Raw genomic sequence first — 27,988 nt, forward strand, 5'->3', positions numbered from 1 at the left:
CCATGCATTGGCATAGAACTCTTGAACCATCAAGATTCCGACTTGTTGAATGGGGTTGGTAAGAACTTCCCAACCTCTTCTTCGGATCTCATGTTGGATCTCCAGATATTCACTCTTTTTGAGTGAAAAAGGGACCTCGGGGATCACCTTCTTCAAGGCCACAACTTCATAGAAGTGGTCTTGATGCACCCTTGAGATGAATCTCTCCATCTCCCATGACTCGGAGGTGGAAGCTTTTGCCTTCCCTTTCCTCTTTCTAGAGGTTTCTCCGGCCTTGGATGCCATAAATGGTTATGGAAAAACAAAAAGCAGTGCTTTTACCACACCAAACTTAAAAGGTTTGCTCGTCCTCGAGCAAAAGAAGAAAGAAGAGAGTAGAAGAAGAAGAAATGAGGGGAAAGGGAATGGCTTTTGTTTTCGGCCAAGAAGGGGAGAAGTGGTGTGTATGTTGTGTTAAAATGAGGGAGTGAAGGAGGGTTTATATAGGAGTGGGGGAAGGGTAGGGTTCGGTCAAGGGAGGGTGGGTTTGGGTGGGTAAGTAGTTTGAATTTGAATGGTGAGGTAGGTGAGGTTTTATGAAGGATGGATGTGAGTGGTGAAGAGAAAGATGGGATTTGATAGGTGAAGGGTTTTTGGGGAAGAGGTGTTGAGGTGATTGGTGAATGGGTGAAGAAGAGAGAGAGTGGTGGGGTAAGTGGGGATCCTGTGGGGTCCACAGATCCTGAGGTGTCAAGGAAAAGTCATCCCTGCACCAAATGGCAAGCAAAATCTCATTTTGTGCCAATTCTGGCGTTAAACGCCGGGCTGGTGCCCATTTCTGGCGTTTAACGCCAGCTTCTTGCCCTTTTCTGGCGTTTAACGCCAGTCTGGTGCCCCTTTCTGGCGTTAAACGCCCAGAATGGTGCCAGACTGGGCGTTAAACGCCCATCCGCTAACCTCACTAGCGTTTAAACGCCAGTAGGTGCGTCCTCTAGGGTGTGCTGTTTTTCTTCCTGTTTTTCATTCTGTTTTTGCATTTTTCATTGATTTTGTGACTTCTCATGATCATCAACCTACATAAAAAAACATAAAATGACAAAGGAAAATAGTTAATTATAAAACATTGGGTTGCCTCCCAACAAGCGCTTCTTTAATGTCATTAGCTTGACAGAGGACTCTCATGGAGCCTCAGAAATGCTCAGAGCTATGTTGGAACCTCCCAACCCCAAACTTAGAGTTTGAATGTGGGGGTTCAACACCAAACTTAGAAGTTGGTTGTGGCCTCCCAACACCAAACTTAGAGTTTGACTGTGGGGGCTCTGTTTTTGAGAGAAGCTCTTCATGCTTCCTCTCCATGATGACAAAGGGATATCCTTGGGCCTTAAACACCAAGGATTCTTCATTCACTTGAATGATCAACTCTCCTCTATCAACATCAATCACAGCCTTTGCTGTGGCTAGGAAGGGTCTGCCAAGGATGATGGATTCATCCATGCACTTCCCAGTCTCTAGGATTATGAAATCAGTAGGGATGTAATGGTCTTCAACTTTAACTAGAACATCCTCTACAAGTCCATGGGCTTGTTTTCTTGAGTTGTCTGCCATCTCTAGTGAGATTTTTGCAGCTTGTACCTCAGAGATCCCTAACTTCTCCATTACAGAGAGAGGCATGAGGTTTACACTTGACCCTAAGTCACACAAGGCCTTGTTGAAGGTCATGGTGCCTATGGTACAAGGTATTGAAAACTTCCCAGGATCCTGTCTCTTTTGAGGTAATTTCTGCCTAGACAAGTCATCCAGTTCTTTGGTGAGCAAAGGGGGTTCATCCTCCCAAGTCTCATTTCCAAATAACTTGTCATTTAGCTTCATGATTGCTCCAAGGTATTTAGCCACTTGCTCTTCAGTGACATACTCATCCTCTTCAGAGGAAGAATACTCATCAGAGCTCATAAATGGCAAAAGTAAGTCCAATGGAATCTCTATGGTCTCAGTTTGAGCCTCAAATTCCCATGGTTCCGCATTGGGAAACTCATTGGAGGCCAGTGGACGTCCATTGAGGTCTTCCTCAGTGGCGTTCACTGCCTCTTCTTCCTCCCAAAATTCGGCCATGTTGATGGCTTTGCACTCTCCTTTTGGATTTTCTTCTGTATTGCTTGGAAGAGTACTAGGAGGGAGTTCAGTAATTTTCTTACTCAGCTGACCCACTTGTGCCTCCAAATTTCTAATGGAGGACCTTGTTTCAGTCATGAAACTTTGAGTGGTTTTGATCAGATCAGAGACCATGGTTGCTAAGTCAGAGGTATTCTGCTTAGAACTCTCTGTCTGTTGCTGAGAAGATGATGGAAAAGGCTTGCTATTGCTAAACCTGTTTCTTCCACCATTATTATTGTTGAAACCTTGTTGGGGTCTCTGTTGATTCTTCCATGAAAAATTTGGATGATTTCTCCATGAAGGATTATAGGTGTTTCTATAGGGTTCTCCCATGTAATTCACCTCTTCCATTGAAGGGTTCTCAGGATCATAGGCTTCTTCCTCAGATGAAGCTTCTTTAGTACTGCTTGGTGCATTTTGCATTCCAGACAGACTTTGAGAAATCATATTGACTTGTTGAGTCAATATTTTGTTCTGAGCCAATATGGCATTCAGAGTGTCAATCTCAATAACTCCTTTCTTCTGACTAGTCCCATTGTTCACAGGATTTCTTTCAGAAGCGTACATGAATTGGTTATTTGCAACCATTTCAATCAGCTCTTGAGCTTCTGTAGGCGTCTTCTTCAGATGAAGAGATCCTCCAGCAGAGCTATCCAAAGACATCTTGGACAGTTCAGAGAGACCATCATAGAGAATACCTATGATGCTCCATTGAGAAAGCATATCAGAAGGACACTTTCTGATTAATTGTTTGTATCTTTCCCAAGCTTCATAGAGGGATTCTCCTTCCTTCTGTCTGAAGGTTTGGACTTCCACTCTAAGCTTACTCAATTTTTGAGGTGGAAAGAACTTTGCCAAGAAGGCATTGACTAGCTTTTCCCAAGAGTCCAGGCTTTCTTTAGGTTGTGAGTCCAACCATGTTCTAGCTCTGTCTCTTACAGCAAAAGGGAATAGCATAAGTCTGTAGACCTCAGGGTCAACCCCATTAGTCTTGACAGTGTCACAGATTTGCAAGAATTCAGCTAAAAACTGATGAGGATCTTCCAATGGAAGTCCATGGAACTTGCAATTCTGTTGCATTAGAGAAACTAATTGAGGCTTAAGCTCAAAGTTGTTTGCTCCAATGGCATGGATAGAGATGCTTCTCCCATAGAAATCGGGAGTAGGTGCAGTGAAGTCACCCAGCACCTTCCTTGCATTGTTGGCATTGTTGTTGTTTTCGGCTTCCATAGGTTCTTCTTCTTTGAAGAATTCGGTCAGGTCCTCTAAAGAGAGTTGTGCTTTGGCTTCTCTTAGCTTTCTCTTCAAGGTCCTTTTAGGTTCAGGATCAGCCTCAACAAGAATGTTTTTGTCTTTGCTCCTGCTCATAAGAAAGAGAAGGGAACAAGAAAATGTGGAATCCTCTATGTCACAGTATAGAGATTCCTTTAGGTGTCAGAGGAAAAGAAAAGTAGAAGACAGAAGTAGAAAATTCGAACTTATCAAAGGAGATGGAGTTCGAATTTTGCATTAAGGGATAGTGTTAGTCCATAAATAGAAGGATATGAGAAGGAGGGAAGTAATTTTCGAAAATTAAGTAAAAGATTTTGAAAACATTTTTGAAAACACTACTTGATTTTCGAAAATGAAAGTGGGAAAGAGATCAAGTGTTTTTTGAAAAAGATTTTGAAATTAGAAATCAAAAAGATTTGATTGAAAACTATTTTGAAAAAGATGTGGTTAAGAAGATATGATTGGTTTTAAAAAAATGTGATTGAGAAGATATGATTTGAAAAACATTTTAAAAAGATTTGATTTTGAAAATTAAAAACTTGACTAACAAGAAAAGATATGATTCAAACATTAAACCTTTCTCAACAGAAAAGGCAACATACTTGAAATGTTGAATCAAATCATTAATTGATAGTAAGTATCTTTGAAAATGGAAAGAAATTGATTTTGAAAAAGATTTGATTGAAAAATTGATTTGAAAAAGATTTGATTTTAAAAAGATTTTGAAAACTTGAAAAAAAATCGGATTTGAAAACAAAATCTTCCCCCTTTAGCCATCCTGGCGTTAAACGCCCAGAATGGTGCACATTCTGGCGTTTAACGCCCAAAACTATACCCTTTTGGGCGTTAAACGCCCAACCAGGTACCCTGGCTGGCGTTTAAACGCCAGTCTGTCCTTCTTCACTGGGCGTTTTGAACGCCCAGCTTTTTCTGTGCAATTCCTCTGCTGAATGTTCTGAATCTTCAATTCTTCTGTATTATTGACTTGAAAAGACACAAATTACAAATATTTTTGGATTTTTAATAATAAGGATAAATCAAAATGCAACAAGAATCAAATAACAATGCATGCAAGACACCAAACTTAGCAGTTTGTATACCACTGACACTAACAAAATGAGAATGCATATGAGACACACAAAACACTCAAGTCAATTGAATTTAAAGATCAGAGCACGAAAATCATCAAGAACAACTTGAAGATCCTTAAGACACATGAATGGATGCATATAATTGACACCAAACTTAAAATGAAACACTAGACTCAAACAAGAAATATTTTTGGTTTTTATGATTTTGTAAAATTTTTTTTTTGTGCTTTTTCGAAAATTAAGTGGAAAAAGATATCAAAATTCTTAATGAGAATTCCAGGAATCAGTGCAATGCTAGTCTAAGACTCCGGTCCAGGAATTAGACATGGCTTCACAGCCAGCCAAGCTTTCAAAGAAAGCTTCGGTCCAAAACACTAGACATGGCCAATGGCCAGCCAAGCCTTAGCAGATCACTGCTCCAAAAGCAAGATTGATAAAAATCAACAAGCTCTTCTGATGATAAGTTGAAACCTCGGTCCAATGAGATTAGACATGGCTTCTCAGCCAGCCAGACTTCAACAAATCATCATGAAACTCTAGAATTCTTCTTCAACAATTTCGAAAAAAAAATAAATACCTAATCTAAGCAACAAGATGAACCGTCAGTTGTCCAAACTGAACAATCCCCGGCAACGGCGCCAAAAACTTGGTGCGCGAAATTGTGAACAATACTTTTCACAACTCTCATAATCCCCGGTCATGAACCCCAAAAACTTGGTGTTCAATACCATGGCATTAACACAACTTCGCACAACTAACCAGCAAGTGCACTGGGTCGTCCAAGTAATAAACCTTACGCGAGTAAGGGTCGATCCCACGGAGATTGTTAGTATGAAGCAAGCTATGGTCATCTTGTAAATCTTAGTCAGGCAAACTCAAATGGATATAGTGATAGACGCATAAAACACAAAGATAAAGATAGAGGTACTTATGTAATTCATTGGTAGGAACTTCAGATAAGCGCATGAAGATGCCTTCCCTTCCGTCTCTCTGCTTTCCTACTGTCTTCATCCAATCCTTCTTACTCCTTTCCATGGCAAGCTTATGCAAGGGTTTCACCGTTGTCAGTGGCTACCTCCCATCCTCTCAGTGAAAATGTTCCTATGCTCTGTCACAGCATGGCTAATCATCTGTCGGTTCTCGGTCAGGCCGGAATAGAATCCAGTGATTCTTTTGCGTCTGTCACTAACGCCCCGCCTGCTAGGAGTTTGAAGCACGTCACAGTCATTCAATCATTGAATCCTACTCAGAATACCACAGACAAGGTTAGACCTTCCGGATTCTCTTGAATGCCGCCATCAGTTCTAGCCTATACCACGAAGACTCTGATCTCACGGAATGGTTGGCTCGGTTGTCAGGCGAGCACTCGGTTGTCAGGCGATCAACCATGCATCGTGCAATCAGGAATCCAAGAGATATTCACCCATTTGAAGGTAGAACGGAGGTGGTTGTCAGTCACACGTTCATAGGTGAGAATGATGATGAGTGTCACGGATCATCACATTCATCAAGTTGAAGAACAAGTGATATCTTAGAACAAGAACAAGCGGAATTGAATGGAAGAACAATAGTAATTGCATTAATACTCGAGGTACAGCAGAGCTCCACACCTTAATCTATGGTGTGTAGAAACTCCACCGTTGAAAATACATAAGAACAAGGTCTAGGCATGGCCATGAGGCCAGCCTCCCAGTGATCTAAGATAGCATAACAATGAAGATAGCTACCCCTCGATGATCTCAATACAATAGTAAAAGGTCCTACTTATAGAAAACTAGTAGCCTAAGGTTTACAGAAATGAGTAAATGACATAAAAATCCACTTCCGGGCCCACTTGGTGTGTGCTTGGGCTGAGCAATGAATTATTTTCGTGCAGAGACTTCTCTTGGAGTTAAACGCCAGCTTTTATGCCAGTTTGGGCGTTTAACTCCCATTTTGGTGCCAGTTCCAGCGTTTAACGCTGGGATTTCTGAGGGTGACTTTGAACGCCGGTTTGGGCCATCAAATCTTGGGCAAAGTATGGACTATCATATATTTCTGGAAAGCCCAGGATGTCTACTTTCCAACGCCGTTGAGAGCGCGCCAATTGGGCTTCTGTAGCTCCAGAAAATTCACTTCGAGTGCAGGGAGGTCAGAATCCAACAGCATCTACAGTCCTTTTTAGTCTCTGAATCAGATTTTTGCTCAGGTCCCTCAATTTCAGCCAGAAAATACCTGAAATAACAGAAAAACACACAATCTCATAGTGAAGTCCAGAAAAGTGAATTTTAACTAAAAACTAATAAAAATATACTAAAAACTAACTAGATCATACTAAAAACATACTAAAAACAATGCCAAAAAGCGTACAAATTATCCGCTCATCAGTGGACGATTGGGGTTTAGTATTGAATGAGCACAAGGATCACCTCTTTTATGAGGGTCTTGGTTTGGTCTCCAAAGCTATCCAACTCCCAATGTTGCATGGCAACACTTCCAAAGATATTCCCCTTTGAGACAAGTGTGAGATTTCCTTGGTATAGTGGTCGAATCTCCCTTCCTTAATTGTCCTATCAAGTACCATCAATGTCCATTTTGATTCCCTATATTCGAAAAAAAAGAATGCAAATAGTAAATTTAAAATTTTCGGTGGGAAAACTTAAGGTGTGTACTAGCAAAAAAAATCTTTTTCTTTTATTTTTATATGACTAAATGCTTTCCATGAATGCAAATCAATCAACCACTAAATTTCCCATGCATGCAACGTTGATACACCAAACTTGTTTGTGATCATATGGTGCAACAAGTTTAGGGAATAATTTTACCTCATAAAGTGTGTTCAAGCTCACTTGGTGTGCTTTGAACACCAAACTTATCATGTACTATACGCTGCATGTAAAGGGGTCTTATATTGGTCGTCAAAATTGATTTAAAAATCCATGAAATTTGCCTTATTACTACTATTAGAAATTAAAGGAAGAGGGCATAGAACATGGGTTACCTCCCATGAAGCACTTCTTTAGCGTCATTAGCTTGACGTTTGGTCCTTGTCAAGGTGGCTGATAGTGCTTGAAATCCTCCCCCCTTGCAGTTAATGATGCACGTGCATCATTGCCTACTTTTAGTAGTCATTTCAGTAGATTTTTGTTTAGTTTTCATACAAATATTGACAATATATGAGTAATATCATGAAAAATCTCTGCATGAAACAAAATCTCAAGCATAGGTGAATTTTAGCTAATATACAGGGTAAATATGATAAAATAGATCACACTAAGTGAAGTTTTGATTTTGAAGTATTATTAGCACACTTAGTATATAAAGATCATCTTGTATGTTACCTTGATGCACTTTGTTTGTTTGATTTCAGGCCAAAAGAAGTAGAGAAGAGCCACGTTAGTGGCTACGTTAGTGCTACTAACGTGGGCACTAACGTGGAAGGAAGGAAAGTTGGAACGTTAGTGGGAACGTTAATGGCATCAACTTTGAAGAAGGAGCAGCGTCAGTGGCAAAAGTGAGTGCCAATAACACTAGCGAAGGTGCAAGAAGACCTATGTTAGTCTCCACGTTAGTCACATTAACGTGGGAACTAACGTGGAAGGAAAGGGAAAAGCCAACGTTAGTGGAAAAAGTGAGTGCCACTAATGTTTGCGAAGCAAAAAGACCCACGTTAATGGCCACGTTAACTACATGGAAGTTAACGTGGAAGGAAAGGGAGATGCCAACGTTAGTGGAAAAGGTGATCTCCACTAACATCTGCGAAGCAAAAAGACCCACGTTAATGGCCACGTTAACTATGTTAACGTGGAAGTTAACGTAGGCAAAAATCTCACCTGGCAGCCTGACCATGCCTTCTTCAAACAAGAATAACTTGAACCACAAAACTCCCAATAAGGTGATTCCAATATCATTGGAAAGTAGGATTCCAGAGCTTTCCAAGCATATATGGCACTACATGGTGAACACTAAATTTGAGGGGGAAAATCTGCCCCGAAACTACAAAGATTAACATGGTATCAACATGTAGTAAGGCCAGCGGACCTCTTCACCTTCCAAGAAGTGTAACTCGAGTTGTAGTAGGCACCTCAACCTCAACTTGATTCACTTCTCTCTCAATTCCACTTCAAAGCTCAAGCAAGCAAGCCCACAATTGTTAACCAATCAAGGCCACAAGAAGCATCTAGAATAGGAATTTTCATTTAATTGTAATTTGCTTTTAATTTTATTTTTTGTAATTTAGGAGAGCCTATATAAAGGCCTTAGTCTTTACATTCAAGATCATTCAAAAACGGAGAATTGAAGGAAGGGGGAGAGAGTGAAGACCAATTTGAACTTCTGTGAATTGGCACGCTCCAAGGGGAGTGGGTCTTCGGACCCCTCCCCTCAACCACTCTTCTTCCTTTTCTCTTCTTTTCTTCCTTAGGAGTAGTTTCTTTTCTTTGTACCTTCCATTTATGAATTTTGAAGTTTAAATTTCAGTTTAATCGTCATCTTTATTTTTTTGCACTTTCTTTCTTTTCTATTTTGGTAGATCAATGATCAACTAACTCTTTTCATTGGGTTAGAGAGCTCTATTGTGATTCAATGGATCAATTGTAGTTCTTATTCTTCTTCTTCTTTCTTTTTTCTTGATTTTACTAGAGAGCTTTCGATCTTCATCCAATTGGGTAATTGTCTTGGAAGAGAAATTGCTCATACTTGGATTTCCTCCGAACCTTAGAAGAGGAATGAGGAAATCATGCTAGAAATGCTCTCTCACATTGGATTAGGTTGGGGGTTGGATGGATATTGTGACATTTAATCCTACCAATAATTTGATCTATGAATGTGTGTGGTATAATCAGTGACCAAACTTCATCTCTTCCCATGAGCAATTAAATCAAGAAATTGGGAAATTGTTCAAGCTTAGAGAGATTGGATTGCCAAGGAATTGGGATCCAATCACTTAAGATTGCCAAGGAGATCAATGAATGCATTGATTGAGGAAGAGATGAGAATGAACTTGATCCGGAGGATTGCAATATCTCTTGATCCCAATGTTCATTTTATTTTTAGTTCTTACATTTACTTTTCTTGCCATTTTACTTTTCTGCACTTTATTGCTTTCTTTACTTTTATGCCATTTACATTTTCTTGTTACTTATCACTCCAATATGATTCGTCTAACTAGGATAATCAATTAACCATTGATTGCTTAATTCGTTAATCTCTGTGGGATTCGACCTTACTCTTTTATGAGTTATTACTTGACGACAATTCGGTATACTTGCCAAAGGGAAATTTGTTGAGAGACAAGTTTTCATGCGTCAAGTTTATGGCGCCGTTGCCGGAGATTAATTGTGATTAACAAACTACCGGTTGGTTGATTACCTAGATTAGACATTTTCCTTTGTTTTGGTTTGTTCATGTAATTGCTTTGTTCTTTATTTTCTATGCTCTGTAACTGTTTGTGTTAATGCCTCACCAAGAAGCCCCTATTGGAGACAGCTCTGGCTCTTGGTGATTTTGTCATTAATACAATAATTTCTTTTACTTAGCTTCTTTTCAAATAAAATTGGCATATGATCACATTCTAAGTTTGGTGTTGCCCTGCAACAATCTGTTTTCAATCTTTCTGGATACTTGCATCAATTCCAAGAGAAAGTGTCACACTAAGTTTGGTGTGCCAGTTATTTTTCTATGCAATGTATCCAGCAACACCACTTGTTTGTACAATCATAATGCTTTTGCTTCTTAGGCCTGTAGTGTCATTTTTTAACCAAGCTTGCTTAATTTTATGCATTACTCATATCTTGTTTCTCTTTTTTGACATTCATGGTTGAACCACAATCTCAACACCACTGCTCCTACTTGTTGCTTGCCTGTAAAGCACTTATTCTAAGATGGTCATTGGAGGGAGGAAGTCTGCAGGAAGGGACAACAAGGGCGAAGATGAGCTACAAAGGTTGTAAAGTTATTTTCCTTCTCATTTACTCCCAGTAGACTTATAGCAATCATGAATGTCTCTTGTTTTGAATTTTGTGGTCTACCTCTGTTCTGTTATGATTACTTTTAGTAATAAGCATGGTTCACCGCTTATCATTGCACCTTCATCTTTCTTACTTGTATGCTTGTCCTTTAAGTTAATCAAAAAGAAAATGTTATGAAAAGAACAAGAGTGGAGTTATTTTGTGAAGTGAATTCTGAATGTTTCTGGTAGGATGATTAGTAAGCTAAGTTAGTTCACCAAACAAGGAAAAAAAAAGCAACTATCTATCCTAAGTCCTATGCTTGAAACACATCCTATGAGACAAACTCAATAATAAGATCCCATTAAGAAAAGAAAAAGAGCAATAAAAGTGAAAAAAAAAAGAAACACAATAAGAAACAATGCTAGGCACCAAGGGTTTTAAGATTGAGGCATGTGTCTGTGGTGTTCATGTGCAAGGGATATGCTTGGATGAATAAGCTCTTAGGGGTGCCTTATCACTTGGTAACTTGGATTAACTAATCCGGGATTATCAGCTGAAAGTCCACTATCAAGAGTGACCTTTGCTACAGAACACTTAGTAACCCAAAGAGGTACTGGACACCAAGGTCTCAAGAAGGAAAAATAACAAACCATGTGCCTGTGGTGTGTATGTATGAGGGAAAGAGACTTGAGGGAGTAAGTCCTTAGGGGTGTTTTAACGCCTAACACCTTGAACCAACTGGTTCGGGAGTGTTGGCTGGAAACTTATCATAAAGAGTCGCCCTCTTACAGAGCACTTAGCCAAAAGAAAAATGTAATAAACTTTAGGAAGGATCAACAAGAAAGGAGTCTCAAAGGATGCAATCAAGAAAGTGACCAAGGAATAGATAAAGGCTTGAAACCTAAAAGGAAAGAACCTAAGTTGCTATGCATGAAACTCCATAAACCAGGAATTCTACTTCTATTTTATCTTCTTGTTGTTTCATTTCATTCTTCCTATGTTTCAGTACTTGCTTAGGGAAAAGCAAGATTTAAGTTTGGTGTTGTGATGCGCGTGCATCATTACCTACTTTTAGTAGTCATTTCAGTAGATTTCTGTTTAGTTTTCATACAAATATTGCCAATATATGAGTAATAGCATGAAAAATCTCTGCATGAAACAAAATCTCAAGCAAAGGTGAATTTTAGCTAATATACAGGGTAAATATGATAAAATAGATCACACTAAGTGAAGTTTTGATTTTGAAGTATTATTAGCACACTTAGTATATAAAGATCATCTTGTATGTTACCTTGATGCACTTTGTTTATTTGATTTCAGGCCAGAAGAAGCAGAGAAGAGCCACGTTAGTGGCTACATTAGTGCTACTAACGTGGGCACTAACATGGAAAGAAGAAAAGTTGGAACGTTAGTGGGAACGTTAATGGCATCAACTTTGAAGAAGGAGTAGCGTTAGTGGCAAAAGTGAGTGCCAATAACGCTAGCGAAGGTGCAAGAAGACCCATGTTAGTCTCCACGTTAGTTACATTAACATGACAACTAACGTGGAAGGAAAGGAAAAAGCCAACATTAGTGGAAAAAGTGAGTGCCACTAACGTTTGCGAAGCAAAAAGACCCACGTTAATGGCCACGTTAACTACATTAACGTGGAAGTTAACGTAGAAGGAAAGGGAGATGCCAACGTTAGTGGAAAAGGTGATCTCCACTAACGTCTGCAAAGCAAAAAAATCCACGTTAATGGCCACGTTAACTACGTTAACGTGGAAGTTAACGTAGGCAAAAATCTCACCTGGCAGCCTGACCATGCCTTCTTCAAACAAGAATAACTTGAGCAACAAAACTCTAAATGAAGTGATTCCAAAGGCATTGGAAAGTAGGATTCCAGGGATTTCCAAGCATATATGGCACTACATGGTGGACACTAAATTTGAGGGTAAAAACCTGCCCCAAAAGTGCAAAGATGAACATGGTATCAACCTGTAGTAAGGCCAGCTGACCTCTTCAACTTCCAAGAAGTGTAACTCAACTTGTAGAGCTCCAAATGATGCGCTTTCAAAAGAGTTAGAAAGTAGACATCTAGAGCTTTCCAACAATACATAATAGTATCGGGTGGACATTAAGTTTGAACTCCAGAACCTGGCAATAATGAAGCCCTGATCGCTAGCGTTATTGTGACTCACTTTTTCCAGTAACGCTAGCGACTATGCCAGCGACCATATCCACTTCAAAGGAGCATAACTTGCGTTATAGAGATCCAATTGAGATGATTCGAGTTGCGTTTGAAAGGTGACATTCAGAGCTTTTCAAAGATATATAATAGTCTATAGTGGGCATGAAATTGGAGTACAAACAAGAGGCATCTTTTAAGCCCCAAAAACACCAACTGGGTAGCAAGTGCAACGTTAGCCACAATAACTTTAGCACTAACGCCACACTTGTAGCGTTAGTGTGGCTAACGGCAGCATGAACGATAGGCACCTGAACCTCAACTTGATTCACTTCTCTCTTAAGTCCACTTCAAAGCTCAAGCAAGCAAGCCCACAATTGTCAACCAATCAAGGCCACAAGAAAGATCTAGAATAGGAATTTTCATTTAATTGTAATTTGCTTTTAATTTCATTTTTTGTAATTTAGGAGAGCCTATACAAAGGCCTTAGTCTTTACATTCAAGATCATTTAGAAACGGAGAATTGAAGGAAGGGGGAGAGAGTGAAGACCAATTCGAACTTTTGTGAATTGGCACACTCAAAGGGGAGTGGGTCTTCGGACCCCTCCCCTCAACCACTCTTCTTCCTTTTCTCTTCTTTTCTTCCTTAGGAGTAGTTTCTTTTCTTTATACCTTCCATTTATGAATTTTGAAGTTTAAATTTCAATTTAATCTTCATCTTTATTTTTCTGCACTTACTTTCTTTTCTATTTTGGTAGAGCAATGATCAACTAACTCTTTTCATTGGGTTAGAGAGTTCTATTGTGATTCAATGGATCAATGGTAGTTCTTATTCTTCTTCTTCTTTCTTTTCTCTTGATTTTAATAGAGAGCTTTCGATCTTCATCCAATTGGGTAATTGTCTTGGAAGAGAAATTGCTCATACTTGGATTTCCTCGGAACCTTGGAAGAGGAATGAGAAAATCATGCTAGAAATGCTCTCTCACATTGGATTAGGTTGGGGGTTGGATGGATATTGTGACATTTAATCCTACCAATACTTTGATCTATGAATGTGTGTGGTATAATCAGTGACCAAACTTCATCTCTTCCCATGAGCAATTAAATCAAGGAATTGGGAAATTGTTCAAGCTTAGAGAGATTGGTTTGCCAAGGAATTGGGATCCAATCACTTAAGATTGCCAAGGAGATCAATGAATGCATTGATTGAGGAAGAGATGAGAATGAACTTGATCCGGAGGATTGCAATATCTCTTTATCCCAATGTTCATTTTATTTTTAGTTCTTACATTTACTTTTCTTGCCATTTTACTTTTCTGCACTTTATTGCTTTCTTTACTTTTATGCTATTTACATTTCCTTATTACTTATCACTCCAATATGATTCGTCTAACTAGGATAATCAATTAACCATTGATTGCTTAATCCGTTAATCTCTGTGGGATTCGACCTCACTCTTTTGTGAGTTATTACTTGACGACAATTCGGTATACTTGCCGAAGGGAAATTTGTTTAGAGACAAGTTTTCAATCAGTGAACCTATGTCTATTGGCCTTGTTGATAAGCTCCATATGCTCTAGAGACAAGATTTTGTTGATGGTGTACACTGGAGGCATCTGGGATGGAATAGTGGGGAGGTGAGGTGGTATCGATGGGAAGTATGTAGAGACTACTTCATCTCTGGGCGAGAAATCTTCTGTAGGGATTTTCTTCTTTTTCTATCCCCTTGGGACCTTTTTTTTGTTTGTTGATGCCAACTTGTTCCTTGTGGTTTCCTTTTTGAGAATGGTTTTGTTGTCTAATTCATGTGATTCTGGTGGGTCTGGTTCCTTTTGGATTATACTTGGTTGTTGCTTTTTTTTATCACATTGGTTGTTAACCACAGGAGTCCTTATGTGTGGTACTTGTGCTTCCTTGTTTGGCTCCTCCATCAACTCTTTGTTATCATGATCTGCTTCTTGTGAGAGGTTGAAAATATTGAAAGTGAGCTGATCATCATGTATTCTCAACACTAGCTCTCCTCATTCCATATCTATGAGTGCTCTGGCTGTGGCTAAGAATGGCCTTCCTAGAATGAAGGGGTAAATGGGGTTCTCATCCATTTCCAGGACAACAAAGTCTGTGGGGAGGAAGTAGTTTCCAACCTTCACTAGCACATTCTCAACCACTCCTATTGCCTATTTTTGAGTTTTGTCAGCCAACTTAATGATTACATCTGTGGGTGTTAGCTCATTGATTTGAAGCTTTTTCATGAGGGATAGAGGCATTAAGTTGATGCTCGCTCCCAGGTCACAGAGTCCTTTATCAATCATTGTTTCTCCTATGACACAGGGAATATGAAAACTCCATGGATCCTTCCTCTTTGTGGGTGGCCCTGGTTGAATGAGAGCACTACAATCCCTATTCATCTTTATTGTTTATCTACCTTTCAATGAACTCTTTCTGGCTAACAGCTCCTTTATATACTTTATGTAGAAAGGCATTTGCTGGAGGGCTTTAATAAATGGTATATTTACATCAAGAGATGCAAACATGTCGAGGAATCTTGAATACATTCTCCCTGCTACACCACATTTAAGCCTTTGGGGAAAGGGTGCATATGGGTTAAGTGTCTCCTTCTTCTTCCGCTCTTCTTTGAGTGTGGGTTACGGTGCATGGCTCCTTTCTTCCTGGTTTCCCTTTTGATTGTCTTGGAGGTGTTCTACTTCATTCATACTCTTCTCATCACTTGTGGTGATCATCTTACGTTCTTCCCACCTTACTTTCTTTGTTTCTCCTCTTGGGATCTTCTCCGTGTCACTAGGAAATCCATCAGTGGGTTTGGAAATTTGTTGAGATAGATACCCTACTTGGGACTCCAGTCTCTTGATGTTTTCTCCTTGGTTTTTGATATTGGCTCGCACTTCTTCCTTGAACACCTTGTTGTCTTGGACTTCTCTGCATAAATCTTCAAGTAGAGTCTTAATCTTTGAAAGTCTATCCTCTGTTAGTGGTGGTGGGTTGAGATTAGGTGGTTGAGAAGGGTGGTTAGGTGGGTGTTGATAGGATCTTTGTGAGGTATATTGGTGGGTTGCATTGTTGTTGGAGTTGAGGTTGTGGCGTCTCTGGTCTTGACCTTGGTCTTGTTGATTTCCCCAACCAAAGTTAGGGTGATTTCTCCATCCAGAGTTGTAGGTTTTGGAGTATGGGTCATGGATTTGTCTAGGTGAGTTTCCAACATAGTTGGCTTGTTCCCAGTCACTTTCTTCTCCTATATTCACTCCTTCTTGAGTTGGTGATGAAGTGATGACTGCTGCAACTTGGTTTTCCTCCACCTTCTTGGTGAGATCTGCTAGCTGCTTGGTGATCACCTTGTTTTAAGCTAGCAATGCATCTATGTGGTTCAGCTCCATTACTCCTCGAGTGTTACTTCTTTCAGAGGCATAGAAGTAGTCATTCTCAGCTACTGTTTCAATGACATCTATGGCTTCTTCAATGATTTTCTTCTTGTTTAGAGAGCCCCCTGATGAATGATCTACAACCTTCTTTGACTTATAGGAAAGACCTTCATAGAAAATGTGAAGTTGAACACATTTATTGAACATATCTAGTGGGCATCTTCTTGTTAAGTCCTTGAACCTCTCCCATGCCTCATAGAGAGTCTCCCCATCTTGTTGCCTGAAAGTCTGTACCTCAGCTCTCAGCCTGTTAATTCTTTGAGGAGGATAGAATCTTTCCAAAAATTTGTTCACCACATCTTTCCAATTTGTCAAATTCTCCTTTGGAAATGATTCGAGCCACTTGGATGCCTTGTCCCTGAGTGAAAAAGGGAACAACAGCAGCCTATAGACATCCGGGTGCACTCCATTAGACTTCACAGTGTCATAAATTCTCAGGAAGGTGGTTAGATGTTGATTGGGGTCTTCTTGAGCACTTCCTCCAAATGAGCAATTTTTCTGAACAAGGGTGATGAGCTGGGATTTTAGTTCAAAGTTATTGTCATGTATAGTGGGCTTCTGGATGCTACTCCCACAGTTTCCTGGATTTGGATTGATGTAGGATCCTAGAACTCTCCTTTCTTTCCTAGCATGATTTGCAGGACCTTCTCTGGCATGGTTGTGAGCCTCTTCTTCATGATTATTTTTCAAGTTCTCTTCCATGTTGGGTTCAAAGTACTCTTCCTCTTCCTCAGCACTAATAACTCCTTTCCCTCTTGCTTCCCTCCTTAATCTCCAGAGGGTTCTCTCAGGTTCTGAATCAAAGGAAATTGAGGTGCCCCCTCTTCTCCCTGTCATTCAAATAACAAAACACGCAGCAAGAAATAAAATGAAGATGTTATTCTTGTTAGAGTGATTGTTAGTGTGAGTGATGCAAATTATCAAACAGTTAGTGGGTTAGTGAGCAGAATTGTAGATAATAACAAGGAAAAAAGTAAAACAGAGAGAGTATAGAGGATGAGGAAGAAGTTAAACAAAGTGAAAATAAATGACTAAATAAAGTAAACAAACAAAAGAAAAATGCTCAATCTAGCGAGCTTCCAACTTAACATTGTTGATACAAAATCAATCCCCGGCAATGGCGCCATAAATTTGATGCATGAAAACTTGTCTCTCAACAAATTTCCCTTCGGCAAGTATACCGAATTTGTCGTCAAGTAAAAACTCACAATAGAGTGAGGTCGAATCCCACAGAGATTGATTGGTTAAGCAACTTTAGTTGGAAGAGTATTCTAGTTGAGCTAAACAGAGTGTGGTTTGAGAATTGCAGAAAATGAAATGACGGAAAAGTAAATAGTAGAATTTAAAGTGCAGAATCTTAAATGGATATTTGGGGTAATGAGCATGAAAATAAATGACAGAAAATAAAGAGAATGGGGAAGATCAAAAATGGGGAATTCATTGGGCTCAGGAGATGTTATATTCTCCGGATCAAGTTCATTTTCATCTCTTCCTCAATCAATGCATCTATTGATCTCCTTGGCAATCTTAGGTGATTGGATTCCAATTCCTTGGTAATCCAATCTCTCTAAGCTTGAACAATTTCCCAATTCCTTGATTTAATTGCTCATGGGAAGAGATGAAGTTTGGTCACTGATTCTACCACATGTATTTTCAAATCAAAGTGTTGGGAGGATTACATGTCACTATATCCGCCTAGACCTCAATTTGGTCCAACATGAGAAAGCATTTCTAGCATGATCTCCTCATCCCTTTTCCAAGGTTCAAAGGAGATCCAATTATGGAGAGTTTCTTTTCCAAGACAACTAACCAATTGAATTAAGATCGAAAGCTTTCTAGTAAATCAAAAGAGAAGAAAGAAGAAGAGAATGAAAACTATAATTGATCCATCAAATTACAACAGAGCTCCCTAACCCAATGAAAGGGGTTTAGTTGTTCATAGCTCTAGAAATGAAAAATGGAAGAAAGTAATACATCCAAGCTAAAAGTGCAGAAAAGTAAATATACAGAGAGTAGTTCTCCAAAGTGCCAAGCTTCTCTATAGTTCAAAACTACTCCTATATATACTACTCCTCTTGATCTTCTAGTGAGTTCTTCAAGTCTTGGATGTGGGCTTTGGATCTTGAGTTGAAGCAGTTCCAATCTTTAGTGGGCCCAGCTTGCAGAGAAGTATGAATTAGTGACATTGTGGGTTCGAGAACGTTAGTGGCAATCACAATTTTCACTAACGTTCCAACCCCTATATAGCCTACGTTAACTCCAACGTTAGTGGCACTAACGTGACCACTAATGTTGCCTTGTGAATCTTCGCTAGTGTTATTGGGACTCACCTTTCTCATTAACGTTGCCTTATGCCCTTTGTCCTTACGTTAGAGTTCACGTTAGTGTAACTAACGTGGCTCTTAACGTGGCTATGCCTCACCTTCGAGAGCGTTAGTGACATTTACCTTTGTCACTAACGCTCAAAGTGCCCCTACTTTCCACGTTAGAGCTCACGTTAACTTTCACGTTAGTGGTCTTAACGTGACAACTAACGTGGGCAATGCTAGTTGATCCAACGTTAGTGACAAAGGTGAGTGTCACTAACGTTGGCATTGTTCCTCTCTTCCATGTTAGAGTTCACGTTAACTAAGTTAACGTGACTCTTAACGTGGCTCATTGCCAAATCTTGGAACGTTAGTGGTGTTCACGTTTACCACTAACGTTGGAGCTTTCTTTTGTCTCCAGGTTAACTACCATATTAACTTAGTTAACGTGGCAATTAACGTGGGCTTATGATGGCTTCGCAGGCGTTATTGGTGATCACTTTTCTCCTTAACGTTGCAAGCTATTTACCATTCCACATTAGTGGTCACGTTAACTAGATTAACGTGAGTACTAACGTGGTTCTTCCTTACTTCCTTTGTCCTAAAATCAAGCAAATAAAGTGCATCAAAGCTCTAACCAAAATCATGAGATTATGCATTATCAATTTATCATTCAATTCTAGCAAAATCCTCATGAAATCATGTGAAATTCACAATAGTTGCTTGAATCAAGGTGTAAGTGTATTTTCATCCAAAACTTGCCTTATTCACTAAGAAAATGCATGAAACTACCCTAAAACAGTAAAGAAAAGGTCAGTGAAACTGGCCTAGATGCCTTGGCATCACAGACCTCTAAAACAAAGGAAGTTCAAGAAGAAATACACAGTGGTATGTGTGGCAACCATCTTGGGGCACGATCTCTTTCCAAAAAGGTACTCCGAGCTGGATTTTTCTGGCTAACCTTGCAAAAGGAAGCGACAAAGTTCGTCAAAACGTGCCCACCATGTCAAAAGCATGCTAACTTCCGTATCGCCCCACCAGAGGAACTCATCACTGTTACGTTGCCCTGGCCATTCGCAAAGTGGGGGCTCGACCTCCTTGGACCTTTCCCCCAGGTACCAGGACAAGTTGAATTCCTCATTGTAAGAATAGACAATTTCATAAAATGGATTGAGGCAGAATCCTTAGCTACCGCCACCGCCCAAAGAAGTTGGAAATTTCTATATAGAAATATTATCACAAGGTTCGGGGTTCCTTACTCCATTACCACAGATAATGGCACTCAATTCACCGATACGGGTTTCAGGAACTTGGTAGCTGACCTAAAAATAAAGCACCAGTTTACATCCGAAGAACACCCACAAGCCAACGAACAGGCAGAAGTTGCCAACAAAGTTATACTGGCTTGGTTAAAATGGAGATTACATGACGCAAAGGGAGCTTGGGCTGAAGACCTCCCACAAGTCCTTTGGGCATATCGGACAACCCCACATTCAACCACAGGAGAATCACCCTTCCGACTTGCTTATGGAAGGGAGGCAATGATTCCAGTGGAAATAGAAGAAGGATCTCCTAGAAGGATCCTCTACAATGAAGAAGCCAACTCCCAAATTCAAATGGAGGAGCTCGACCTACTTCCAGCAGCCCGAGAAAGAGCTCGGATTAGAGAGGAAGCACTACAGCGTCAGATGGCCTTGAGATATAATCAGAAGGTAGTCCAACGAAGCTTCGCCACCAACGATCTTATCTTAATCCGAAACGATATCGGAGCAGATTGTTCAGGAGAAGGGAAGCTAGCAGCTAACTGGAAAGGACCTTACCGAGTTGTAGAAGTACTGGGAAAAGGTTACTACAAGGTGTCCGACCTCGAGGGGCGAGAGCTAACAAGGTCATGGCATGCCTATATCCTAAGAAAGTACTATAATTAGAAAGTAATAAAGATCTTAGGTCAAGGTGCACTCTTTTTCCTGAAAAGGTTTTTTAATGAGGCACCGGGCCAAGGTTTACAAAATTGTCTGACCTAGAAGGGTAAGCACTCATATGTATATACTCCTGTTTATATTTCTATTTTTTATTTGAATAAAGTTTTCAAATTCCCTAAAAAGTTTTCTACCAAAATGCATTAATCTAATCTCATAAAATGCAAAAATTCATCGCCCGATAACAAAAAAGGTCGGCAAGGTGAAAACCAAATTCATCGCCCGATTACAAAGAAGTCGGCAAGGTGAAAACCAAATTCATCGACCGATTATAAAGAAGTCGGCAAGGTGAAAGCGATAGAAGCAGATTAATGCAAGAAGTTATAAAAAGTAATCCATAGAAAGCGACCTGATGAGGTTTAACTAAAAAGTGTTTTATTTTTGCAAAATAAAGTTGCTAAAAAACAACCAAATGTCAAAAAAGTCAACCACAGAAAGAGTTACAAAAAACAAGTTCAAAAGTCCACAAGTCGGACTATAATATAAGCACAGAAAAGTCATAAAGGATTCAAATTCTCCCCAGTAGAAGCATCCTTGGCTGAAGGAAGAGGAATGGTCGAGAGCGGGACAGTATTAACAATTCCATCCGACCAGTTCAGAATTTGCACATCAGGCTTGGACTCTGGATAATTAACCTCTGAAGGGACGGAAGAAGCTGAAGCTGCTGAGACTTTCCCTGGTTGCACAAGAGGAGGACCCTCATCTTTATTGTCCGGGGCAGGCACAATCTTGCCATCCTCCACTATATTATCTACTAAATAGAGTTAGACCGAGCTCAGGGGCAAGAACTCGGACTTGGGCCTTCAAGTTCTCATATGCATCAGTCACACAGTCCACTAGATGACTTTGAAGTTCGGCATAATTAGCTTGGGCAGACTGAAGCCTCTCCCTAGTCTCCAACAACTCGGCATATGTGCAAGTGTAGCTCTCTTTGGACTTCTTGGCCATTTCCTCAGCCAAATTGGTCGATGCCTCAGCAGTAGTAGCTCGAGATTTCTCCCTCTCCACATCCAACTCCAGCTTAATCACCCTAGCATCAAGCTCATCCTTCAAACCCTTGATTCTATCATATTCAGACTTGGCATTTTTCATAAAAGCTTTAGTGGCACGAACTTGGAGACTACATAACAACCCGCGATAAAACCGCAGCAATATTGGCCATCTGAATACTATTACTGGTAATAAAATCAAGGTGATGAAGAAAAGGCACATCATCCAAAGGAATCTTACCATGAGGCGCAATTAGCTCAGTAGCAAAACCCACACCATCAAAATCCTTGTCATTCAGATTATAAGAACCAACAGTTTTTTGTCATTTTGGGGAAAGACTGGTGCACGAAATTGTGATCTCTAATAATGGCATTCAACTTGGTATGCACGTTTATAACTCAGAACTTTCTTCACAACCTCACACAACTAACCAGCAAGTGCACTGGGTCGTCCAAGTAATACCTTACGTGAGTAAGGGTCGATCCCACGGAGATTGTTGGTATGAAGCAAGCTATGGTCATCTTGTAAATCTCAGTCAGGCGGATAATAAATGGTTATGGAGTTTTCGAATAATAATAATAAATAAACAGAAAATAAAGATAGAAATACTTATGTAGATCACCGATAGGAATTTCAGATAGGCGTATGAAGATGCTGTGCTCCTTCTGAATCTCTGCTTTCCTACTGCCTTCATCCAATCCTTCTTACTCCTTTCCATGGAAAGCTGTATGTAGGGCATCACTGTTGTCAATGGCTACATCCCATCCTCTCAGTGAAAAAGGTCCAAATGCTCTGTCACGGCACGGCTAATCATCTGTCGGTTCTCGATCATGTCAGAATAGAATCCCTTGATTCTTTTGCGTTTGTCATCACGCCCAACAATCGCGAGTTTGAAGCTTGTCACAGTCATTCAATCCCGGAATCCTACTCGGAATACCACAGACAAGGTTTAGACTTTCCGGATTCTCATGAATGCCACCATCAATTCTAGCTTATACCACGAAGATTCTGATCTCACGAAATGGAAGGCTCGGTTGTCAGGTAAGGGCAACCATGCGTCGTGCATCAGGAATCCAAGAGATACACACTCTAGCTTTCGCTTGTAGAACGGAAGTGGTTATCAGGCACGCGTTCATAGGGATGAATGATGATGAGTATCACGGATCATCACATCCATCAGGTTGAAGTACGAGTAGTATCTTAGAATAGAAATAAGATTGAATTTGAATAAAAGATAGTAGTAATTGCATTAAAACTCGAGGTATAGCAGAGCTCCACACCCTTAATCTATGGTGTGTAGAAACTCCACCGTTGAAAATACATAAGTGATGAAGGTTTAGGCATGGTCGAATGGCCAACTCCCAAAACGTGATCACAGGATCAAAAATACAATCCAGAATGTCTAATACAATAATAAAATGTCCTATTTATACTAGACTAGCTACTAAGGTTTATAGAAGTAAGTAATTGATGCAGAAATCCACTTCCGGGGCCCACTTGGTGTGTGCTTGGGCTGAGCTCGAGCTTTAAACGTGCAGAGGCTTCTTTTGGAGTTGAACTCCAAGTTGTAACGTGTTTTTGGCGTTCAACTCTGGTTCGTGACGTGTTTCTGGCGTTTGACTCCCGAATGCAGCATGAAACTGGCGTTGAGCGCCAGTTTATGTCGTTTAATCACGAATAAAGTATAAACTATTATATATTGCTGGAAAGCTCTAGATGTCTACTTTCCAAAGCCCTTGAGAAAGCCATTTGGAGTTCTATAGCTCCAGAAAATCCATTTCGAGTGCAGGGAGGTCAGAATCCAACAACATCAGCAATCCTTTGTTAGCCTTCGATCAGAGTTTTGCTCAGGTCCCTCAATTTCAGCCAGAAATTACCTGAAATCACAGAAAAACACACAAACTCATAGTAAAGTCCAGAAATGTGAATTTAGCATAAAAACTAATGAAAACATCCCTAAAAATAGCTAGATTATACTAAAAACTATCTAAAAATAATGCCAAAAAGCGTATAAATTATCCGCTCATCACAACACCAAACTTAAATTGTTGCTTGTCCCCAAGCAACTGAAAATCAATTAGGATAAAAAGAAGAGAATATACTATAAATCCCAGAATATCAATGAATATTAGTCCTAATTAGATGAGCGGGACTTGTAGCTTTTTGCCTCTGAACAGTTTTGGCATCTCACTTTTTCCTTTGAAGTTTAGAGTGATTGGCATCTATAGGAACTTAGAATTTCATATAGTGTTATTGATTCTCCTAGTTAAGTTTGTTGATTCTTGAACACAGCTACTTTTATGAGTCTTGGTCGTGGCCCTAAGCACTTTGTTTTCCAGTATTACCACCGGATACATAAATGCCATAGACACATAGCTGGGTGAACCTTTTCAGATTGTGACTCAGCTTTGCTAAAGTCCCCAGTTAGAGGTGTCCAGAGTTCTTAGGCACACTCTTTTTGCTTTGGATCACGACTTTAACCACTCAGTCTCAAGCTTTTCACTTGGACCTGCATGCCACAAGCACATGGTTAGGGACAGCTTGATTTAGCCGCTTAGGCCTGGATTTTATTTCCTTGGGCCCTCCTATCCATTGATACTCAAAGCCTTGGATCCTTTTTACCCTTGCCTTTTGGTTTTAAGGGCTATTGGCTTTTTCTGCTTGCTTTTTCTTTTTTTTTTCTATTTAATTTTTTTCACTTTTTTTTTTCGCAAGCTTTTGCTATTAACTGCTTTTTCTTGCTTCAAGAATCAATTTTCATGATTTTTCAGATTGTCAATGACATTTCTCTTTGTTCATCATTCTTTCAAGAGCCAACAATTTTTAACATTCATAAACAACAAGATCAAAATTATGCACTGTTCAAGCATTCATTCAGAAAACAGAAAGTATTGTCACCACATCAATATAATTAAACTAAATTCAAGGATAATTTTGAAATTCATGTACTTCTTGTTCTTTTGAATTAGAAACATTTTTCATTTAAGAGAGGTGAGGGATTCATGGAGTTTATTCATAGTCTTAAGACATAGTTACTAAATACTAATGATCATGAAGTAGAGACACAAAACATAAACAAACATATAGCATAAAAATCGAAAAACAGAGAGATAAGAACAAGGAAGTTAAGGAATGAGTCCATCTTAGTGAGGGTGGCGCCTTTTGAAGGACTAAGGGTGCTTTTTGAGCTCCTTTATGTCTCTTCCTTGCCTCTGTTGCATGATCCCTAGTGATTTTGGTGCTCCTATCCTTAGTTGCTCCCAATAGTTGTGGAGGAAAATGTATCCCCTGAGGTATCTCAGGAATTTCTTGATGAGGGAGTTCCTCATGCTCTCTTGATGTGCAGTCAAATGCTCTATTACTGAGCTATAGACCCTTGAGATGAATCTCTCCATCTCCCATGACTCAGAGGTGGAAGCAATTGCCTTCCCTTTCCTCTTTCTTGAGGTTTCTCTGGCCTTAGGTGCCATAAATGGTTATGGAAAAACAAAAAGGCTATGTTTTTACCACACTAAACTTAGAATGTTACTCGTCCTCGAGCAAAATAAGAAAGAATAGAAGAAGAAGAAGATATGGAGGAGAGGGAGAGAGGTTTGTGTTTCGGCCATTTAGGGTGGGTTTAGGTGGGGAGGATGGATGGATGTGAGTGGTGAAGAGGTAATGGGGAAGAGAGTTATTGAGTTGTGTGAAGAGAGGATGAATGTGAAGAAGAGGAGAGAAGGTGAGTTGAGGTAGGTGGGGATCCTGTGGGGTCCACAGATCCTGGGATGATCCTGTGGGGTCCACAGATCCTGAGGTGTCAAGAATTTACATCCCTGCACCAATTAGGCATGTAAAACACCTTTTGCATATAATTCTGGTGTTTAAACGCCGAAGTGATGCATATTTTGGGTGTTCAATGCCCAATTGCAGCATGTTTCTGGCGTTGAACGCCAGTTCCATGCTTGTTTCTGGCATTCAGCGCCAGCTCTCCTCAGGGTATATTCCTGGCGTTCAAACGCCAGGATGCTGCTTGTTTCTGGCGTTCAATGCCAGATCCATACTCTGTTCTGGCGTTGAACGCCAGCCAGATGCTCCTTACTGGCGTTTGAACGCCAATAAGTCCTTCCTCCAAGGTGTGATTTTTCTTCTGCTGTTTTTTATTCCATTTTTAATTTTAGTATTTTTTTCGTGACTCCACATGATCATGAACCTAATAAAACATTAAAGAACAATAAAAGAAAAATAAAATTAGATGAATAAAAATTGGGTTGCCTGCCAATAAGCACTTCTTTAATGTCAATAGCTTGACAGTGGACTCTCATGGAGCCTCACAAGTGATCAGGTCAATGTTGTAGACTCCCAACACCAAACTTAGAATTTGGATGTGGGGATTCAACACCAAACTTAGAGTTTGGCTGTGGCCTCTCAACACCAAACTTAGAGTTTGATTGTGGGGGCTTTGTTTGACTCTGTACTGAGAGAGGCTTTTCATGCTTCCTCTCCATGTATACAGAAGAATACCCTTGGGTCTTAAACACAAGGTAGTTCCCATTCAGTTAAAGGACTAATTCTCCTCTGTTAACATCTATCATAGCTCCTGCTGTGGCTAGGAAAGGTCTTCCAAGGATGATGCATTCATCCTCCTCCTTCCTAGTGTCTAAGCTTATGAAATCAGCAGGGATCTAAAGGCCTTCAACCTTTACTAACACATCCTCTACTAATCCATAAGCTTGTCTTACTGACTTATCTGCCATTTGTAAGGAGAATATGGCAGGTTGTACCTCAATGATTCCTAGCTTCTCCATTACAGAGAGGGGCATAAGATTTATGCCTGACCCTAGGTCACATAGAGCCTTCTCAAAGGTCATGGTGCCTATGGTACAGGGTATTAAGAATTTGCCAGGATCTTGTCTCTTTTGAGGTAAAGTTTGCTGAACCCACGTATCTAGTTCACTAATGAGCAAGGGAGGTTCACCTTCCAAGTCTCATTACCAAATAATTTGGCATTCAGCTTCATAATGGCTTCTAGATATTGAGTAACTTGCTCTCCAGTTACATCTTCATCCTCTTCAGAGGAAGAATAGTCTTCAGAGCTCATGAATGGTAGAAGGAGGTTTAATGGAATCTCTATGGTCTCTATATGAGCCTCAGCTTCCTTTAGGTCCTCCATAGGGGACTCTTTCTTGCCTAAGAGACATCCCATGAGATCTTCCTCATTGGGATTCACGTCCTCTCCTTTCTCCCTAGGTTCGGCCATTTTGATTATGTCAATGGCCTTGCACTCTCTTTTTAGATTCTCTTCAGTATTGCTTGGGAGAGTACTAGGAGGAGTTTCAGTTACTTTCATACCCAGCTAGCCCACTTGTACCTCCAAATTTCTAATGGAGGATTTTGTTTCACTCATAAAACTTAAAGTGGCCTTAGATAGATCAGAGACTATGTTTGCTAAATTAGAGGAGCTCTGTTCAGAATTCTCTGTCTGTTGCTCAGAAGATGATGGAAAAGGCTTGCTATTGCTAAGCCTGTTTCTTCCACCATTATTAAAGCCTTGTTGAGGCTTTTGTTGATCCTTCCATAAGAAATTTGGATGATTTCTCCATGATGAATTATAGGTGTTTCCATAAGGTTTACCCATGTAATTTACCTCTACTATTGTAGGGTTCTCAGGATCATAAGCTTCTTCTTCAGAAGATGCCTCTTTAGTACTGTTGGATGCATTTTGCCATCCATTCAGACTTTGAGAAATCATGTTGACTTGCTGAGTCAACATTTTGTTCTGAGCCAATATGGCATTCAGAGCATCAATTTCAAGAACTCCCTTCCTCTGAGGCGTTCCATTATTCACGGAATTCCTCTCAGAAGTGTATATGAACTGGTTATTTGCAACCATGTCAATAAGTTCTTGAGCCTCTACATGCGTTTTCTTTAGGTGAATGGATCCACCTGCAGAATGGTCCAGTGACATCTTAGAGAACTCAGATAGACCATAATAGAATATATCTATCATGGTCCATTCTGAAAACATGTCTGAAGGACATCTTTTGGTCATCTGCTTGTATTTTTCCCAAACTTCATAGAGGGATTCACCATTTTTTTGTTTGAAGGTCTGAACATCCACTCTAAGCTTGCTCAGCTTTTGAGGAGGAAAGAACTTAGCCAAGAAGGCTGTGACCAGCTTATCCCAGGAGTCCAGGCTATCTTTAGGTTGAGAGTCCAACCATGCTCTAGCTCTGTCTCTTACAACAAAAGGAAAAAGCATGAGTCTGTAGACTTCAGGATCTACTCTATTAGTCTTAACAGTCTCACAGATCTGCAAGAACTCAATTAAGAACTGGTAGGGATCTTCTGATGGAAGTCTATAAAACTTGTAGTTCTGTTGCATTAGAGCAACTAATTGAGGTTTTAGCTCAAAATTGTTTGCTCCAATGGCAGGAATTGAGATGCTTCTTCCATCAAACTTGGACGTAGGTGCAGTATAATCACCAAGCATCCTTCTTGCATTATTGTTGTTGGGTTCGACTGCCATCTCCTTTTCTTGTTCAAAAATTTTAGCAAGGTTGTCTCTGGATTGTAGTAATTTAGCTTCTCTTAGTTTTCTCTTCAGAGTCCTTTTAGGTTCTGGATCAGCTTCAACAAGAATGTCTTTTTCCTTGTTCCTGCTCATATGAAAGAGAAGAGAACAGAAAAAGAAGAGGAATCATCTA

General features: G+C 39.9%; 2 non-coding genes across 2 annotated transcripts; both read left to right on the forward strand.

The window, feature by feature from the left end:
- The first annotated feature begins 2,847 nt into the window (after window positions 1-2,847).
- LOC112793889 (small nucleolar RNA R71) lies at window positions 2,848-2,955 on the forward strand. Its single transcript, XR_003198577.1, has one exon. It is a non-coding gene; the product is annotated as a small nucleolar RNA R71 (small nucleolar RNA).
- A 13,214-nt stretch (window positions 2,956-16,169) lies between these two features.
- Window positions 16,170-16,276, forward strand: LOC112793965 (small nucleolar RNA R71). Its single transcript, XR_003198649.1, has one exon. It is a non-coding gene; the product is annotated as a small nucleolar RNA R71 (small nucleolar RNA).
- The last annotated feature ends 11,712 nt before the right edge of the window (window positions 16,277-27,988 follow it).

The sequence above is a fragment of the Arachis hypogaea genome, chromosome 3 (assembly GCF_003086295.3).
Source record: "Arachis hypogaea cultivar Tifrunner chromosome 3, arahy.Tifrunner.gnm2.J5K5, whole genome shotgun sequence".
NCBI lineage: Eukaryota > Viridiplantae > Streptophyta > Magnoliopsida > Fabales > Fabaceae > Arachis > Arachis hypogaea.